Genomic DNA, 19,825 nt, shown 5'->3' with positions numbered 1-19,825 from the left:
CGAATTGAGTGGACTTTCGGTTGTCTCCCGGTCGATGAAGTTATTTACATGTCCACCGGAGTGTGCTTTCTTTTATTAATGGCTCTTCGGAGTATTCAACCATATACCCCGCATCGGGTCTTACGCCAATTGGGCAGATACCAAACAGTCCCCTATGACGAAGATTTGAGTCCACAGGTTATTGAACTATGCCCAAAAGCCACATTTCCAGAAGAAAGGGTTCGCCAGATTTGGCATCAATGTAGATTCCTGGAACCACAGACTTAAGTACGAGATTTGTCCATGGGTGAAGTAGGATCCAACTACGCCACATGGTATGGTAAAAGAAGTCGGGTCGATCAAGAGCCAGAACAACCCGCCAAAAGGCCCCATGTCCAGCAATTCACTGATGGAGCACGAGAGCAATGGGTTTGGTTAGCTAAAGAAAAGGAATACCGGACTACTATAAACAAACTAGAAGAACAAATTGAAAAAATCAAATTTGATAGTAGTTTGCAGGCAGCTGAAGATGAAGGGGAAAAAAAGAGGTTGGCTAGGGAAAATGAAGCCCTTCGAGCCCAAATCCAGAGAATGAAAATAGCCGCCGAGACACCGGTAAGAAGTGAGAGAGATGAGAAAATTATAACCAACTTAAGGCAGAAAGTGCATGATTATGGTTTTGACTTGACAAAGGCCGAAAAGGACTTGTTAAATGCTCAAGCAAAGTTGGCCCAAAGTGCAGAAGAACATGCTAGATTAGCCCACCAGTTGAAGCAGAAATATGACAAAAAAGTAGCAATTTTACAGAAAAAGCTGGTTGCCCTGGAAAATGAAATGGTCAAGCAAATAAAGGATTTCAAGACAGAAAGAGAGAATTGCTATGCATTGATTTACCAACTACAAGAAAGCCTGCAACAGTTACAAGACCAAAACAACACAGATACACAAGTTTTAGAGGCTCGGGCCCAGCAGATTGGACGTTTGCTTCAAGAAAAGGGTGTCATCAGAATGAGGATTAAAGAGATAGCTGATTATGTTGTAATGAAATGCCACGAATGTGAAGACATGACCAAGTCTATGTTTTTTGCTTCTGTAATGACATTCGTTCGACATGTGATGGTTGACCTAGACCACCTTCAAGAAGATATTGCCCGTAGGCCCGTGCGGAGACCGGCTGATGTCCCGTAAGCCCCCGGAGTACCAGTGGAGGCTCTTATGTATTTTTGATTTTTTTTTAGTTAGTTTTTGAGTTTGTATTTTACTTTCCTCGAGTTTTGTCCATCCTTGTCAAGGCTGCTTATTGCTTTATTTCGAGTCTATAGATTTTTCTTTTGTAGTCATCACTACTTTTAAGTCCTTGTAATAGAAAATCCAAAAAGATGTCTTTTATTAATGAAATATTGAAAAAAATCATTTCGCATTTATTTCCCTAAACTACGTAATGATCTGATTCATGCGGCGTCATGATACGTAGGCAATCCCCATAGGATTCGATCATAGTCTTAAAAGAAAATAGAGAAAAGAAAACAAACCAAAAGAAAAAGGGAGAGGAAAATAAAAAGGAGGGAAGAAAGAAAAGAGGGGCCAAACAAAAGAAAAAAAAGAATGAGAATTAAAAGAGCGAAACACAGCAAAAGGAGAGAGGAAAAAATCAGGATTCAAAATTTGGGAAAAGAGCCGGGATGAAGCACATAAGCCGTCGCAAAGCATTTAGAAACGTTTAACTGCTCAGGTGCATTGCATCCTCAATATGCGATTCCCTATCTGTTAAATTGCTTTAAAACTGACCAAGTCATTGTGTATGCATAAAGTCAGGTTCTGTTTTAGGTGGTTAGTTTGTTGGCATCCTGGCAAGTCACCCCTATAACACCAGATCAAAGTGCAAGGCAGTCATGACTAGCAAAGAATCGGACACGGGTGTTGTCGACCCGCCAAGGGAGATTGTAGAATCGGAGTCTGAATTGAAAGAGGAAGTCTACAGGTTGAAGCATCAAATGGCAGAAATGTATCAAGCCTGGATCAGGGGGCATCCTCCACTTTCATTCCCCGCTAACTACACAGAAAATCCCGCTTTCATCCCACCACTGTCACAAGCCCAAGATCCCACTACCATTGATCTTTCACCTCAGCACGCACCAGGCTTTACCCCTTATCACCACTACCCTGGCACTTCGTCCCAAACCTTTCATGCTCTACCAACCAAAATAACTGCATACCCTGCTCCGACATCCGCTCCTATTTTCGTAGCCCCTCCGCGAGCTACCCTTCACAGATCTTCTAGTGAACCCGCGTTCCAAGCTCCAGATACCCAATATTATGTTCCGGAACCAACTTTCAAAGTCACGGATCCTTATTCCCACGCTCCTCACTTTGAACCTCCTGTCGAAACTGAGAAACCATCCCGGAACGTGGAGCAGGACGAGATATTCAGGAAAGTGAAGAGTCTAGAGCAATCTTTGAAGAACATGCAAGGGATAGGAAGCCAAGTAAGTGTGGCTTACAAGGATTTATGCTTATTTCCGGATGTCCAACTGCCCGCTGGGTTCAAGATGCCCAAGTTTGACCCGTACGATGGACATGGAGATCCCGTGGCCCATTTGAGAGGCTTTTGCAGCAATATGAGAGGCGCCGGTGGGAAAGATGAATTATTAATGGCGTATTTCAGTCAGAGTCTGAGTGGGGCAGCTTTAGAATGGTACACCCGCCAAGACGCTAGCAGGTGGTACATATGGGACGACTTGGCTCAGGCCTTTGCTCGGCACTTTCAGTACAATATAGACATTATCCCGGATCGCCTATCTTTGACCAAGGTAGAGAAGAAGCCCAGTGAGAGCTTTAGGGAATATGGTTTTAGATGGAGAGAACAAGCTGCACGGGTCAATCCTCCAATGGAAGAAGATGAGATGGTCGAGTACTTTCTTCAAGCCTTAGAACCTATTTATTTTGGCCATTTGATCTCAGCCATAGGTAAGTCCTTCAACGATGTGGTAAATATGGGAGGAATGGTGGAAGAGGGACTCAAGTCAAGCAAGATCATGAGTTATTCCGCCATAAAAGCAACCACACAGGCAATTCAAAGTGGCACCGGAAGCCTATTAGGCAAAAAAAAGAAAGATGATGTCGCTATGTTTGTCTCTGGATCAGGGTGTGGCCCAAGGGGTTCACCTCACTAGTACACCCATCCTCGCCCCCAACCTCAAGCCTATACCCAAACTCCATATAATCCATCCCCACATTATTTCCCACCTCAAGACCCTCAATATTCAGTCAGACCACCCCAATACCATGTTCACCATGCACAGTCATATGTGCAACCCCCTCCTTACCCGCAATGGCGTGCTCTAACTCCACAAAATCCTTATCCACCCCCACAACCATACCGAAACCCTACTGGTCCAAGCTTTCGATCGAGGCTGGATTATAGAAAATAGAGGCAGCAGCGGAAAGAAACCTTCACCCCTCTTGGAGAGTCATATACCAGTTTGTTTCAAAGGTTGAGGCAGTTGGACGTTTTGAGGTCGATTGAGCCAAAGACACCAAATCCACCTCTAAGGAACCTTGATTATTCCCTCAGATGCGCATATTGTTCTGATGCCCCAGGGCATGACACAGAGAAGTGTTGGCATTTGAAGAGGGCGATCTAAGAGCTTATTGATACAAATCAAATTGTGTTCCAGAACCCGGAGGCACCAAACATCAACCAAAATCCTTTGCCGGCCCATGCAAAGACACATATGATTGAGATAGTTCATAAGGATGGGGAGCCCAAGAATTCTTCCAAGTCTGTCATGATGATCCGAGCTAGCGAAAGTAATCCAGTTAAAGCTCCAGATTCTGCAAAAGCAATGCCCTTGACAGTTGAAGGGGTGTCGGAGAAGCTAAGCACACTCAACGTGAAGCCATCTGTATTGGTTGTGAAAGGGCCTCCGATTAATGTTGAAGCGAACCAGGAAAAGCAAAAAGTGATTGTACCAGGGGTCCCGGGCAAGCCTGTCATAATCGTGGAAGGAACTCGTATTACCCCCGTTATTATTAAGCCAGTGACCCAGTTACCAATGGTTGACATAAAGGCCGTCCCGTGGAATTACAAACAGGTGATAGTAACATATAAAGGGAAAGAAGTAGAGGAAGAAGTCAATGAAACCGGAGGACTGACTCGTTCTGGGAGATGTTTTACCCCAGAAGAACTGAGGAAAGCCAAGCCATTCAAGGATGGCAACATCCCAGTAAAGAAGCCGGTCACCGAAGAAGAGGCTGAAGAGTTCCTGAAAAAGATGAAAATGCAAGACTATTCCATTGTAGAGCAGTTAAGGAAAATACCAGCTCAGACCTCTCTTTTGTCTTTGCTGATACATTCAGATGAACACCGCAAAGCCCTGATGAAAATTTTGAATGAGGCCCATGTTCCTGATAAGATCACAGTAAACCACTTGGAAAAGATTGCTAACAAGATTTTCGAAGCAAACAGGATCACTTTCTCAGATGATGAACTTCCTATGGAGGGTACAGAGCACAACCGAGCTCTTTATCTCACAGTGAAATGTGAGGATTCTGCTGTCTCAAGGGTACTGGTTGATAACGGTTCTAGTGCAAATATCTACCCTCTGTCCACTTTGCAAAAGTTAAAGATCAGCACTGAAAGGATCCACATGAACAATGTATGTGTTCGAGGCTTTGATGGAGGAGGGAAAGATTCTGTCGGTGATATAATGCTCGAATTGTCAATAGGGCCAGTTGAGTTCACTATGGAGTTCCAAGTGCTAGATGTGGCTATCTCCTACAACTTGTTGTTGGGCAGGCCATGGATACATGCTGCCAAGGCAATCCCGTCTTCTCTACATCAAATGGTAAAGTTTGAATGGGACAGGCAGGAAATAGTTGTGCACGGTGATAAGAACTTATCTGCTTACAATGACACAATTGTTCCATTTATTGAAGTTGAACATGATAAAGGGACTTGGGTGTACCAAACATTTGAAACAGTGTCTGTCGAGAAGATTCCTGAAGGAGAATGCATTCCAGGTCCAAAGCTACCCTCCGCGTCCGTCATGGTAGCAAATGAAATGTTGAAGAATGGTTTTGTGCCGGGCAAAGGCCTGGGTTCGTCTCTGTAGGGTATTGCACATTCGGTGTGTCCACATGAAAGTTTCGGTACATTTGGTTTGGGATTCACACTCACAGGGAAGGACATGAAAAAGGCAAAAAATTTGAAAAGAAAGGCATGGTCACTTCCTAAGCCTGTTCCACATATCTCCAAGTCTTTTGTCAAGCCAGGGGTCGCAAAACGCCCAATATCAGCGGTCCCAAAACCTGTGGTCGACTTTGATGAAGAGCTGATCAAGAGGTTCCAGAGTTTGTTTGATGAGGTTAACATGGTGCAAATCAGGGAAGGTTCCAGTAATGCCGATGTGCAGCTCGTTAGGCCAAATGTGAAGCTTAGCAATTGGAAAGCTACTCCTCTCCCCACCCGGAAGGAGTTTTGGTAGTTTGCTTTGTTTTCCTATCTGTAATCTGGGTTATTCCAGGGTTGTAATCCAGAATTTTTTTATTTTTGTTTGCTTGTTTTGATGTACAAACCCTTCTATCCTTTATTTTCAATGAAATACGATTTCCCGTTTTCCATTATTCCTGGTAGCATTTCATTTTTGTTTTGTTTCTTTTTTTCTGTACAGTTCTTTTTATGCTGGTTTCAATGACATGACATGCATGAGGAATTTTCAGCCAAATCTTAAAAGCCAATCTAATTCTGAAACAACAATCCAAGAGGTAGAGTGTGATGATGAAACAGAATATGATGAAGAAGCAGCATTTCAGGAAATCAGTAGAGAACTAAATCACTTTGAAGAAAAACCCAAGCCTAATTTAAATGAAACTGAAGCAATCAATTTAGGAGATCAAGATAATATCAAGGAAACCAAGATAAGTGTGCATCTGGAACCACAAATCAAGGAAGAAATAATCAAAGCATTGTTTGAATATAAAGATGTTTTTGCATGGTCGTATGACGACATGCCGGGTTTGAGCACTGATTTGGTAGTTCATAAATTGCCAACTGATCCGGCATCCCCTCCATTCAAGCAAAAGTTAAGGAAGTTCAAGACTGATATGAGTGTGAAGATCAAAGAAGAAATCACAAAGCAGCTTGACGCAAAGGTCATTCGGGTCACTCGATATCCCACTTGGTTAGCTAATGTCGTGCCAGTACCAAAGAAGGATGGTAAGACCAGGGTCTGTGTCGATTATCGTGATCTCAATAAGGCAAGTCCAAAAGATAACTTTCCATTGCCGAACATCCATATTCTAATCGACGTGTGCCAAGCATGAGATTAGGTCTTTTGTGGATTGCTACGCAGGATATCACCAGATCCTGATGGATGAGGAAGATGCAGAAAAGACAGCATTTATCACACCATGGGGGACATACTACTACCGGGTAATGCCATTTGGTTTGAAGAATGCTGGGGCAACTTACATGAGGGCAATGACTACCATATTTCATGACATGATACACAAGGAAATTGAAGTTTATGTAGATGATGTGATCATAAAGTCAAAGAAGCAGTCCGACCATGTTGGAGACTTGAGAAAGTTTTTCCAAAGGCTCCGCAGGTACAACCTCAAGCTCAATCTGGCAAAATGTGCATTTGGTGTCCCGTCCGGGAAACTATTGGGATTCATAGTCAGTCGATGCGGTATTGAGTTGGACCCATCAAAGATCAAAGCCATCCAAGAATTACCACCGCCAAAGAACAAAACCGAGGTAATGAGCCTTCTCGGAAGGTTAAACAACATCAGCAGGTTTATTGCTCAACTCACGACAACTTGTGAGCCCATCTTTAAGTTGCTGAAGAAGAATGTTGCGGTTAAGTGGACTAATGAGTATTAGGAAGCATTTGATAAGATCAAGAGTTACCTGTCAAACCCACCTGTGTTGGTCCCGCCAGAACCTGGGAGACCTTTAATTCTCTATTTGACGGTATTGGATAATTCTTTCGGTTGTGTGTTGGGTCAACACGACATCACGGGCAAGAAAGAGCGAGCCATTTATTATCTCAGCAAGAAGTTCACTCCTTATGAGGTTAAGTATACTCTTCTTGAAAGGACATGTTGCGCCCTGACTTGGGTGGCACAAAAGTTGAAGCATTATCTGTCATCCTACACTACTTACCTCATTTCTCGCATGGATCCTCTAAAGTATATCTTTCAGAAGCCTATGCCCACAGAAAGATTGGCAAAGTGGCAGATTTTACTCACAGAGTTTGACATCATCTATGTGACTCGGACCACGATAAAAGCCCAGGCCCTGGCCAATCACTTGGCCGAGAATCCGGTGGATAAAGAATATAAGCCACTGAAGACTTATTTTCCTGATGATGAAGTGATGTATGTTGACAAGGCTGATCATGATGAAAAGCCAGGTTGGAAACTCTTCTTTGATGGAGCTGCTAACACGAAAGGTATCGGAATAGGGGTTGTACTCATTTCTGAAACAAGGCATCACTGCCCCGTAACAGCTCAACTTCGATTTTATTGCACTAAAAACATGGCTAAATACGAGGCATGCATTCTAGGTTTGAGGCTAGCTATAGACATGGGAGTTCAAGAAATATTGGTTTTTGGAGATTCAGATTTGTTGGTTCACCAGATTCAGGGAGAATGGGAGACTCGTGATTTGAAGCTCATACCGTATCGACAATGTCTGCATGATCTTTGTCAACGATTCAGGTCGGTAGAATTCAAGTATATTCCCAGGATTCATAATGATATTGCCGACACCTTGGCTACTCTGGCGTCAATGTTACACCATCCGGATAAGACTTATGTCGACCCTCTGCATATCCAAATCCGTGATCAGCATGCCTATTGCAATGTGGTTGAGGAGGAACTTGATGGTGAGCCTTGGTTCCATGATGTCAAGGAATATATCAAATCGGGGGTATATCCGGTACATGCCACAAGCAATCAAAAGAGAACCATTCGACGTCTGGCTAGTGGATTTTTCTTAAGTTGGGGAATATTGTACAAGAGAACTCCAGATCTAGGATTACTAAGGTGTATAGATGCTAAACAAGCCTCGACTATCATGGCCGAAGTGCATTCCTGGGTTTGCGGGCCACATATGAGTGGGTATGTCTTGGCGAAGAAGATTCTTCGAGCAGGTTATTATTGGCTCACCATGGAACGAGATTGCATCAGCTTCGTTCGCAAATGTCATGAATGCCAGGTGCACGGTGATTTGATTCATTCCCCGCCATCTGAGTTGCACACAATGTCTGCACCTTGGCTCTTCGTTGTTTGGGGCATGGATGTCATTGGACCAATTGAGCCGACAGCTTCAAACGGGCATAGGTTTATTCTGGTGTCCATTGATTACTTTACCAAGTGGGTCGAAGCTGTCACTTTCAAGTCCGTGACCAAGAAGGCGGTGATAGATTTTGTTCATTCAAACATCATTTGCCGGTTCGGAATTCCCAAGGTAATTATCACAGATAATGCTGCTAACCTCAACAGTCATTTGATGAAAGAGGTATGCCAACAGTTCAAGATTATGCATCGAAACTCCACTCCGTATCGTCCTAAGGCAAACGGAGCTGTTGAGGCTGCTAACAAGAACATAAAGAAGATACTTCATAAGATGGTGCAAGGTTCCAGGCAATGGCATGAAAAGTTACCTTTTGTTTTACTGGGTTATCGCACTACTGTTCGCACTTCAATAAGTGCAACTCCCTATTTGCTGGTATATGGAACCGAGGCAGTTATACCTGCGGAAGTTGAGATTCCATCCCTGCGGATCATTGCCGAAGCCGAAATTGATGATGATGAGTGGGTCAAGACCCGACTAGAGCAATTGAGTTTGATTGATGAAAAATGATTGGCAGCAGTATGTCATGGTCAATTGTATCAGAAAAGAATGGCAAGAGCATACAACAAGAAGGTGCGTCCTCGAAAATTTGAGGTGGGTCAGCTGGTGTTGAAACGCATCCTTCCACATCAGGCCGAAGCTAAAGGCAAGTTCGCCCCAAACTGGCAGGGGCCGTTCATTGTGACAAAGGTGTTGCCCAATGGTGCTTTGTATTTAACAGACATAGAAGGTAAATGTGTGGATATGGCTATCAATTCTGATGCAGTCAAGAGATATTATGCATGATTTCTTTGCTTATCTTCAATCGCATTTTGTACTAGGCATGTTCAAAGTTGGAATGACGAAGGCATTTTATTCTGCTATCCCAAACACTTTTATCATTTGTTACCCCTTTTGAGCCTTATTTATTTTCTTTCATACCCTTCTTTTGGAATCAGAAGCAGAGTTAGAAATATAAAAGAAAAGAAAAAAAAGAAAAAAAATAGAAGGAAAAGATAAAAGCAAAGAAAGAAAAGAGAAAAGAAAGGAGAAAAAGAAAAGCAAGGTAACAAAAATAAAACTCTTATGTTGGAACTACGTTAGACTTGATTCCTTTTAAGGATATGTAGGCAGCCTTACTCTGAGGTTCAGTCCCATCAAATAAAAAATTCAAAATTCCCCAGATTCAAAAAAGAACTGGGGCAGAAGTTTTAGTTTTGCAATAGGTCTGATTCCAAAAGTTGTAATTTTGAACCCTTTCATCTTAAGTCATGTTGAGCCTTATACCACCTTTTCTTTCTAACCCTTTCCAAAAGCCTATACTACGGTCCAAAGAAAGACCTTCCGATCAATCTTTGAGGATGCCAAATCAAGTGAGATAGAGGTATGATTTCCATCATGGGTAACACTTTGTTTATTGGGTACAAGGAAATAAATAAAATGAGAGAGTCTTATTGGTGAAAACCCTCACGAGCACCGTAAGGTGGCGGTGAGTTGAGAGATGAACAAATGAGAGAGGCTTGTTGGTGAAAACCCTTCGGGGCACTACAAGTCGAAAGAGGTTGGTGACTCTACAGAAAAGTTGGATCGTTGAAAGCCCGATTTTTGAAGTATGAAGACATGACCTGAACAGAAATGTGATTAGTTGGATGGATTAGGCTGATCAATCCGAAATGCATGTCATGATCATTAGAGCCAGCTGATTCATTCAGATAAGTCTCTTTTCCATTTTTCTTCAAATAGTCATCTCAGTTTTTTCCTTTTATTCCTAATTCTCGAAGTCACTTCGCTTCGTCTCTTTTGGGTCTATTTCTCTAAGTCTCTGTCAAATCAGTCTTTGTTAAGCAAGTAAGAAAGGACTTCAAAGCACATTACCAGCTTTTTATTTGCACCAAGTGAAATTCGGCCAGGCACATCACAAGTGACATGATTTAGAATGAGCAATGCAGTGGTAACTGAAGTTCAGTGGTCAAGTGATTCGTGAATTTGTAGGAAATGCAAAGGTTCAATAGTTGTCAGAATGAAAATGCCATACGACGAGTTGAGTGAAAGGGATTCAAGTCATTCAGAGGTTTTGTGGTCGAGGTCCGATTGAAAGGTCAAACAATTCTTTGTAGCCCGAAGCATCTAATCAAAATGAAGCGGGATAGTGGCAGAAGCAGACACTTTCAGCAAGGATGCCACAAACTAACCACCATATTTTCAAACTGACAAAATTTTCTTTGTTTTAAGCAAGGGAAAGAAATCATGTTTGCTTTGCCAGGAATCCCCCATGAGGAAAGCATATTCCAGATAAGTTCAGTTTTAACTGTTCAGGACCCTCCTGGATAAGGGGATCTAGTTTTAAATTTTCAGGACCTTCCTGGATAATGGGATTCAACTAAAAATCAATGAAGGTTCCTGGTACAAACTGGGGCAGGAAATTTTCTTTATTTTGACGTGTTGTTGTGATAGCAGGCGCCCACCTGGAGAATGAGGGGATTTATTTCAAGTTTTAAGTCAGTCGCAAGCGCCCACATAGAGAACGAGGGAATTCATTTCAATTTTAAGTCATCAGGCGCCCACCTGGAGAACGAGGGAATTTATTTCAAGTTTTAAGTCAAAATCAAGCGCCCACCTAGAGAACGAGGGAATTTATTTCAAGCTTTAAGCCATCAGGCGCCCACCTGGAGAACGAAGGAATTCATTTTAGCTTTAAGTCAAAATCAGGCGCCCACCTAGAGAACGAGGGAATTCATTTCAGTTTTAAGTCAAAATCAGGCGCCCACCTGGAGAACGAGGGAATTTATTTAAAGTTTTAAGTCATCAAGCGCCCACCTGGATAACGAGGGAATTCATTTCAGTTTAAGTTATCAGGCGCCCACCTAGAGAACGAGGGAATTCATTTAAGTTTTAAGTCATCAGGCGCCCACTTGGAGAACGAGGGAATTCATTTCAGTTTTAAGTCATCAGGTGCCCACCTGGAGAACGAGAAAATTTATTTCAAGTTTTAAGTCAAAATCAGGCGCCCACCTGGAGAACGAGGGAATTTATTTCAAGCTTTAAGCCATCAGGCGCCCACCTGGAGAACGAGGGAATTCATTTTAGCTTTAAGTCAAAATCAGGCGCCCACCTGGAGAACGAGGGAATTCATATCAAGTTAAAGTCAGTCGCAGGTGCCCACCTGGAGAATGAGGGAATTTATTTTAAGTTCAAATCAGTCGCAAGCGCCCACCTGAAAAATGAGGGAAGTCATTTCAAGTTCAAGTTAGAGGTGACAGAAGACTCCAAATCAAGTTGTGAAGACATATAGACATGAATCTTGTAACTCATAGCTGATAGATTTGCTTAGTTTCTCTTCATTTTGATTTCGATGTAATAAGGAATTTGACAAGCAGTAGCAGCAGCAACAATAGTGAAATCACAGCTTCTCGGTAGTCCCAACTACCAAAACTTTCAGAACTACACTGACCTGATTCTTCCATAGCCGAGGATATGTAGGCAACCTCGGAAGCAAGGTTCGGTCAAACGTTTTCAAAATACTTCCTGGAGTATCCAAACGGTCAAAAATCACTCGTATTTGCTCAATGTATCTTTGCCCGAAAACTCTTCGTGTTTCCAAGCAAAGAGGGGCAGCTGTGAGCACGTGATTTTTGCCCGACTAAAATATTCCTAAAGAAATTCACAAATAGAGTTTTTCTTAGTTGTTTTTAGTTTTTATAGAATTTGTAGGAATTTTGGTTAATTGTTGCTTGCATCTAGTTGCATATTTAACGTTTTAAAATCATAAGAAAAGTACCAAAATGTCTAAAGTATTTCATGCATAACATTTTAGGTCTTAATTGCATTTAGAATTTAATTACATAAGTTAATTGCATTATTAAACAAAAAAAAATCAAAATATTGTACATTTTTATATTTTTTAACTTTCAGTTGCAAATTAGTAATTTTCTTTCATTAGTCTTAAGTTAATTAATTATTTTATGTTAGAAATAGATAATTAATTTAACTTTACAAATTAAATTTGATGTAGAATTTAGTTTAGGATTTTTTTAAAAAAATTAAATTTATTAAGATAAAAATCAAAAAATAAAATCTTGTTCAATTCCGGATTGGGCCACCATATTCAGTGGCCCAATTCCACCAAAATTGTCCGAACTCGCCCCAAGCCCAAACCCCCTCACCCGGTCCAGCCCCATCACTTAACCAAAACGACGTCGTTTCATTAACGACGATCTTAGCCGTTGATTTCCTTTGATCGAGCGGCCCGTAACTCCCCCTCTAACCCCTTATATCTGTCGGAGCCCCCCCCCCCCCCCTCCCCAAACCCCTGAGACCTATCTCATTTTCCTCTCCCTCTCTCTCACTCACCGAACCCTAGCCGCCCCCAAATCCCTCATCTCTCTCTCTCTCTCAAACTCCCTCAGAACCCTAGCCACCCAAAATTCCCACGCCGGCGGCGCCACTCCAAATCCCCTCAAACTCACACCCTATAACCCTCATACCCTCCTAATCCCTAATCCCCCATCAATCTCTCCAGAAACCTTCCCAAAACTCTTGAATTCCAGATCCGAAAACCCTCATGCAACCTAGTTTCACTCTTTGTCGACTCTTGAAGTTTCAAGACTCGATTCGTCTTGAAATTTGCATTAATCGTCTTTTCTCGTGGTGTTTTTCTATTTCTCGGTTCATTTCGAAGGGTTGATGTTCGATTAAAGTTGTCAGAAAACCTAGCTTGGTTCCTTTCTGATTTTGCTCATCGATTTAGCCGTTTTGAGTTGAAACTAACATTAATTAATTATTCTTGTCAAAAATAATTGATTAATGTAAGTTTGAGTTCACTCTGGAATCATCGGAGTCCGGCCAAAGCTTCTCACCATTATTAACTAGCCGGTTTTGTTCACTGCTTCTCATTAAATTTGGATTAATATTTTCTTTTCTTTTTTTGCTTGCTTTTTCTGTTATGACCGGATTGATACCTAAATCTCCATTTCAATTGCATGATCATTTAAAAGTAGTTTATGGTTTGTTTTGCTCAATTGAAGACAGTTTTAGTTAATTTCTGCTTGCATGCTCTAATTAATTACATAGTTAGGTCAATTATATGTTAATTAGTTTAATCACACAAGTTTTTAGTTTAATCAATTTTGAGTTAATTAGATATTAAAACAAGTTATTAAATGGTTTGGTTTTTGCACTTTTACTTTTGTTCTGATCCGTATGATTCCTTGCTAAGGTTCCTTTGTCATTAACCAAAGTTTAAGGGGGCATTTGGGAACTAGAATTGAGCAGAAGCTTTTTTTTTTTAATAGCAGAAAAGTTCTAGAATAGAAATAAGGGACCAAAATGCAATAATATGAGAAAGTTAGTTTAAATTTGGGTTAAAAAGGGGTCAATTTGAGAAGTTAAGGGGTTTGAAGAATAGGAAGGAATTTTTGGAATTGGACAGCTGTCCATTTCAGTTGCAAAAGATGTTATTTCCCTGATTTTCAGGAAGCTGGCAAAAGATTCTCACACCCCTTATTCCTCACACACAGCACATGCTTACATTATATAAAAAGAGGGAGAACCTTCAGAAAGAGGGGGACTCATTTTTTTCCTTCTTCATTTTTATTCGAACTTTTTCTCTTCTAAGCTTAAAGGGAGAATACAGAAAAAAACAAAAACTTTCAGTTGGTTTCATTGGCTGCTCTTGGGTCTTCATTTTATTCTGGGTTTTGGAGTTTGGTTTATCTCCATTGCTCCGCTGTTTTTGTTGTTGTTATTCTTACTGCTATTGCTTCATTGCAATTTCAAGGACTTATCTTATTTTATTGCTCTTGCTGTCCAGGTACCTCTTTTGAACCTTAGACTGTAAATTGGATATGAAATATGCCTACATGGAAGAGATATGCGTGCTTTGAAATTAATGGAATCAGTCATTTTCTTCCGTTATTTCTTGTGTTCTGTTGAAGTTATCTAGTTCTTCTTCTTGTGTATGTTTAGTATCGCGTTTTCTTTGTTATTAGTGGATCCAGTCATGAAATTGGTACCTAAATCTTCATGCAATGTTCATAGTATTGATTGAATATCATCTTTCAATTATAATATCATATATGTCTTCAGATTTGAGACATGTCTGCTTTTAATTGCTATTGTTTGGATCATTCTTAGAACCAAAGACTAAATCCATCCTTCATGGCAGTACATGTAAATGTTTGGCCGATGAAAGTTAGTAGCCATAATATGAATATGATTCTATTATTGAGTTTTGTTAAGTTCTGAAACCATTATGTTCTAAATCTGTTCTGGTTTTCGGACTCGTCATGTGTGTCTGTTATTGTAAGTTTTAGCATTTGAGCTGATCGATTGGCTGGAAATGAAGGCTAAAATTGATTGTTACTCAAAAATGGCTATCACTGCAATGTCCAAAGTGGCTATTAATTCGTTTCCGGTTATGCATACGAAATTCCTCAAAAGTTAGATTGTGATTCAATTTCATCCATTTACTCTGTTGGTATGTATGTTGGCAATTAATTCAAACTTCCATGGCCCAGAAATTTCCGTCATTAAGTTTTTCAACCTTATCTGTAATTTATCCCAATAACGACTCCTTAGCTATAGACCCCAATACACGATCTCAAATAGTCCAATAATTGATTCATGAACATCGTAGTTTGCTTTAAGCGCGATTAATAATGAATCATCGTGATCATGGGTACGATTCCCGTGGCATGGTCACGATATGTAAATTCCAATTCGGGTGTGCATTTCATGTGACCCGACCATAACTTCGAATAAATGATAAAAATTAACATGTTGTAAATCGCATGTGCGTTTCACGTGACGCGATTCACAATGTGTACAAAAATAATAAGTGCGCGACATCGCGACTTATTTAAATAATCTCCATAAATATAAAAAAAAACGGTTAAAAGGAATAAAATGCACAATAGGTTCAAACATATAATAAATCAGATAATTAGGCCAATTATTAATAGTTGAGCGACCGTGCTAAAACCACGAAACTCGGGAGTACCTCATATCTTCTCTCGAGTTAACAGAATTTTTTACCCGGTCTTCTGTATTCGCGGACCATAAATAGAGTCAAATTTCCTCGATTTGGGATTTAAAATAAACTGGTGACTTGGGACACCATAAATTATTCCAAGTGGCGACTCTGATTGAACAAATAATCCCATTTTGATTAATGTCACTTTAATTGGAAAAACTCCCCTAATCCCCTATCCTTTCGGGAAAAAGGAGGCGTGACATGATGTAAACAACTTATTCTAATGCAAGCATTACTGGCTGCTTTCTCTCACAACCCAAAATCCCATCACATGCGTCGTGATGACACCTAGTCTCTAAGACTAGGTAAGCCGATTTCTATTACATTTTGAAGCCATTTTTTTAAAATTAAATAAGTAACCAAAACTAACAGCGGAATAAATATGAATATAAAACCTCCCAAGACTGGTAGTACTGAGTCACGAACTCTAACTGAATACATAGAATGATCACGAGGACCGAATATACAATATTGTTTGATTACAAGTTAACAGTACAATGAAATGGAAGGACTCCAAGGGACTGCGACGACCAAGCAACTCTACCTTGAATCCTTACGATCCAGCTTTAACTCTGCTCGGGTCTGTTATCTTCAATACCTGGCTCTGCACAAAATGTGCAAAAGTGTAGAGTGAGCACACCACAGCGGTGCCCAGTAAGTATCAAGACTAACCTCAATGGAGTAGAGACGAGGTACAGTCAAGACACTCACTAGTCTAATAACCTGTGCAATATAATATACAAAATAATAGGAAACAAATAATAATAAAGGCAGGATAAAACAACCAGTGATATGCACAACAGACAACAAGAATACCATTAATATCACTCAACAATTAATAAACACAATTACACTCAATTAAATCAAGCCCTTCAAATAAATGTCTTTCACATAGTTCTTCCAGATAACTCTCTTTCAAATATAATTTTCTCAATTAATTATTTTTTTCAAATATAATTCTTTCAATAAATCTTTTCAAATACAATTTCCTCAAATAAATATCTTTCAAAATACAATTCTTTTATATAATACTTTCTAAATAAAAATCCTTCCAAATAAATATTTTGAATATAATTCTTTCAATTAAAAAGTCACCATGTGACACCTCATTTCAAAATCATCAAAATACGGGTCTCAGCCCATTTTTATATTTTTCGTAAATACGGGTCTCATCCCATTTTCATATTTTCACGGCACCTCGTGCCCATAATTGAATCATCATATTTGCCCGGAACCTCGTGCCCTCATTTCATATCACAACTGCACGGACAATTCACGTGCCAAATATCATTTCATTTTATCACACCACCTCGTGCCCACATTTTGTATCACAACTGCACGGACAATTCACGTGCCAATATCCCCATTTTATATCACAATTCACGGCACCTCGCACCCACATTTCATTTTTATAAACTGCCTGGCAATAGCCACAGACTCCCAATTTCAACATAAATCAGATTATTATCAATTTACTAACAACAAGACAAGTTGCACAAGGTATAAAAATAAACACAAGAAAATCACAACATCACATGAAAATTGTCAATACCACAACCCCACATCATCACATATCGTCCCTGACAATAGCCACCCTTATCGCTCTTATTGCCACCCTTATCGCTCCTATAGCCACCCTTATCGCTCCGCCCAGATAATGTCAATAGCCACCCTTATCGCTCTTATTGCCACCCTTATCGCTCCTATAACCACCCTTATCGCTCCGCCTAGAAAATATCAATAGCCAACAAACACAATAGTGAAATGCCACCCTTATAACCACATAATATCAACGGTGAAATGTCACCCTTATCTTCCCAAAATAATAATTCACACAACACAATAATTTACACGGAAAATTATCACAACAACATAACAAAAATCTATTCATATCACAATTTGCCCAATGGCCACAACTAAATTTCAAAGCTACAATCAAGTCAATTAATTTCACAGCAAATAGCCAAATGCTCCACACAATGTGTACAACACCCAAAAATAATCAATAGAGATAGAAATTACTCAACATAAAGCAAAGTCTTCATAAAAGATCAATTTTTTAATAATTATATAAACACCTCTTCTTAAGCTTATTTAATTAATTATTTGCATAGGAAAAAATTCAAAATGAAATTAAATTCCAATAATTATCAAACCAGCAAATTCGTGAAATTTCATAAATAATCAAATAACAATCACATCACATTGTCATATAACAACAGAGTCAACAACAAGGGTTTAGGTACGACAAGTAGATGATTAAATATATGCCAATAATTATTCAATTTACTACACAATGTGCTCAAGACTTTAACTCAATAAAATTTGCACATATAAACCAAGTACGTACTCGTCACCTCGCATACATGATTTTCAATTACCCAAGTTGCACATTAGACTCAAGGCCTAAGGGGAATTTTCCTCACTCGAGGTTAAGCAAGACACTTACCTTTTTGAAGTTAGGCCGATATTCCAAAATAGCCTTCTTGCTTGAATTGGCCTCCGGACAGCTCAAATCTATCCAAATTAATTGTATAACTTTATTAAAATTCATCAAAAATAATTCCGCATAATAATACGTCGACTTAAAATTTTATTCCAAAAAGTCAACAAAAGTCAACGCGGGACCCGTCTCTCGGAACCCGACATAATTTTCATAAAATCCGAACATCCATTCCGATATGAGTTCAACCATACCAATTTTATCGAATTCCAATAAAAAATCGACCTCCAAATCTTAAATTTTCGATTTTGGAAGATTTTACAAAAATCTTGATTTTTTCTCCATTAAATCCGAATTAAATAATGGATTCAAAGACATAATCATGAAAATTAATCAAAACTGGATAAGAATCACTTACCCCAAACACCCATGCAAGAATCTCTCCAAAAATCACTTTCTACCGAGCTCCAAATTAGATTTTGAGTTATAAACTCAAACTCCCGTTTTTGGGACTTTTAATTCTGCCTAGATAGGCCTTCTTCGTGTTCGTGACCATAGCTTCGCGTTCGCGAAACACAAAAATGTGCTGCCCAGATTCCTTCTTCGCGTTCGCGATATCCTCATCGCATTCGCGATGCCTTCCGACATCTGCCCTTCGCGTTCGCGAAGGCTTAACACCAGGCAGGCCCCCAACTCCCTTTCCTCTTCGCGTTCGCGGCTTCTTCATCGCATTCGCGATGGGCAAATCCCAGCCGTCCAAAATCCTTCTTCGCGAACGCGTGAGACCCTTCGCGTTCGCGAAGAACAATACCAGATATTAGTTCCAGCAGTTGCAAAACAAGGAAAAATGATCTGAAACCATCCCGGAACTCACCCGAGCCCCCCAGGACCTCAACCAAACACACCATTCTGTCCCATGACATAACATGGACCTGCTCGAGGCCTCAAATCACATCGAACAGCATCAAAATGATGAATCACACCTCAAATCAAAATCTATGAATTTTGAACTTTCAAATTCTATATCTTGTGCCGAAACACATCAAATCAATCCGGAATAACTTCAAATTTTGCAGGCAAGTCCCAAATAACATAACGGAGTTGTTCTAACTCCCGGAATCGCATTCCGACCCCGATATCAAAAAGTCAACACCCGGTTAAACTTTTCAAAAATTTAACTTTCGTCATTTTAAGCCTAAATTGGCTACAGACCTCAAATTCACAGTCCGGACATGCTCCTAAGTCCAAAATCACCCAACGGAGCTAACGGAACCGACAGAACTCTATTCCGGAGTAATCTTCACACAGTTCCGACTACGGTAAAAATCCTAAGGCTTAAGCTTCCATCTCAAGGACTAAGTGTCCCAAATCTCTCCGAATCATCCGTAAATCAAACTCGACCACACACGCGGGTTTTAATACATATTGCAAGGCTTCTCGAAACCTTAAGTCACTGAACGGGGCGTAAATTCTTAAAACGACAAGTCGGGTCGTTACACTTTCACGGCGCGAACTCGTGTTCTATAAATTACATGAAAACAACTTTACCGTTGTTCCAAGACTCCCCTTCGTAATTACATTCGAAATTTATCTTTCGCTACATTGTTTAGTTTTGTTATACTAAAAATTAGTATACTACATTAAAATGTGTTTATCCCGATCAAAATAAAAGATTGTTTACTATATACGAGTTACTTCAATCCATGTATTAAGAGTTCTCGTATTCTTATTTTACATTCCTTATAAATAATATATACATCTTCTGTAATTTATGCAAGTATAAGCGGAAGAATAAATCACCAAAGATTGTAGTGGAACAATAAATACACATTCATCTGTAACCAGAGGTCTCGGATTTTAGCCCTAGTATAGATTCACTTTTTGTAGGCCATTTACCTCCCAAACCGTGATTTTCTGTGTGAATCTAGATTAGCACCCTTAAGTGAATATTGAATACCGAGTGAAATACCAAAAAAAAAAAATGTAAAAGGGATAAGGACCAACCAATGCATTAATGGCACTAGGTTTTATG

General features: G+C 40.0%; 1 pseudogene; it reads left to right on the top strand.

The window, feature by feature from the left end:
- Positions 1–282: 282 nt before the first annotated feature.
- On the top strand, positions 283–9,127 carry LOC142173020 (uncharacterized; annotated as a pseudogene).
- The last annotated feature ends 10,698 nt before the right edge of the window (positions 9,128–19,825 follow it).

This window comes from Nicotiana tabacum, chromosome 18 (assembly GCF_000715075.1).
Source record: "Nicotiana tabacum cultivar K326 chromosome 18, ASM71507v2, whole genome shotgun sequence".
NCBI classification, from domain to species: domain Eukaryota; kingdom Viridiplantae; phylum Streptophyta; class Magnoliopsida; order Solanales; family Solanaceae; genus Nicotiana; species Nicotiana tabacum.
This window is presented reverse-complemented; position numbering and strand designations above follow the sequence as displayed.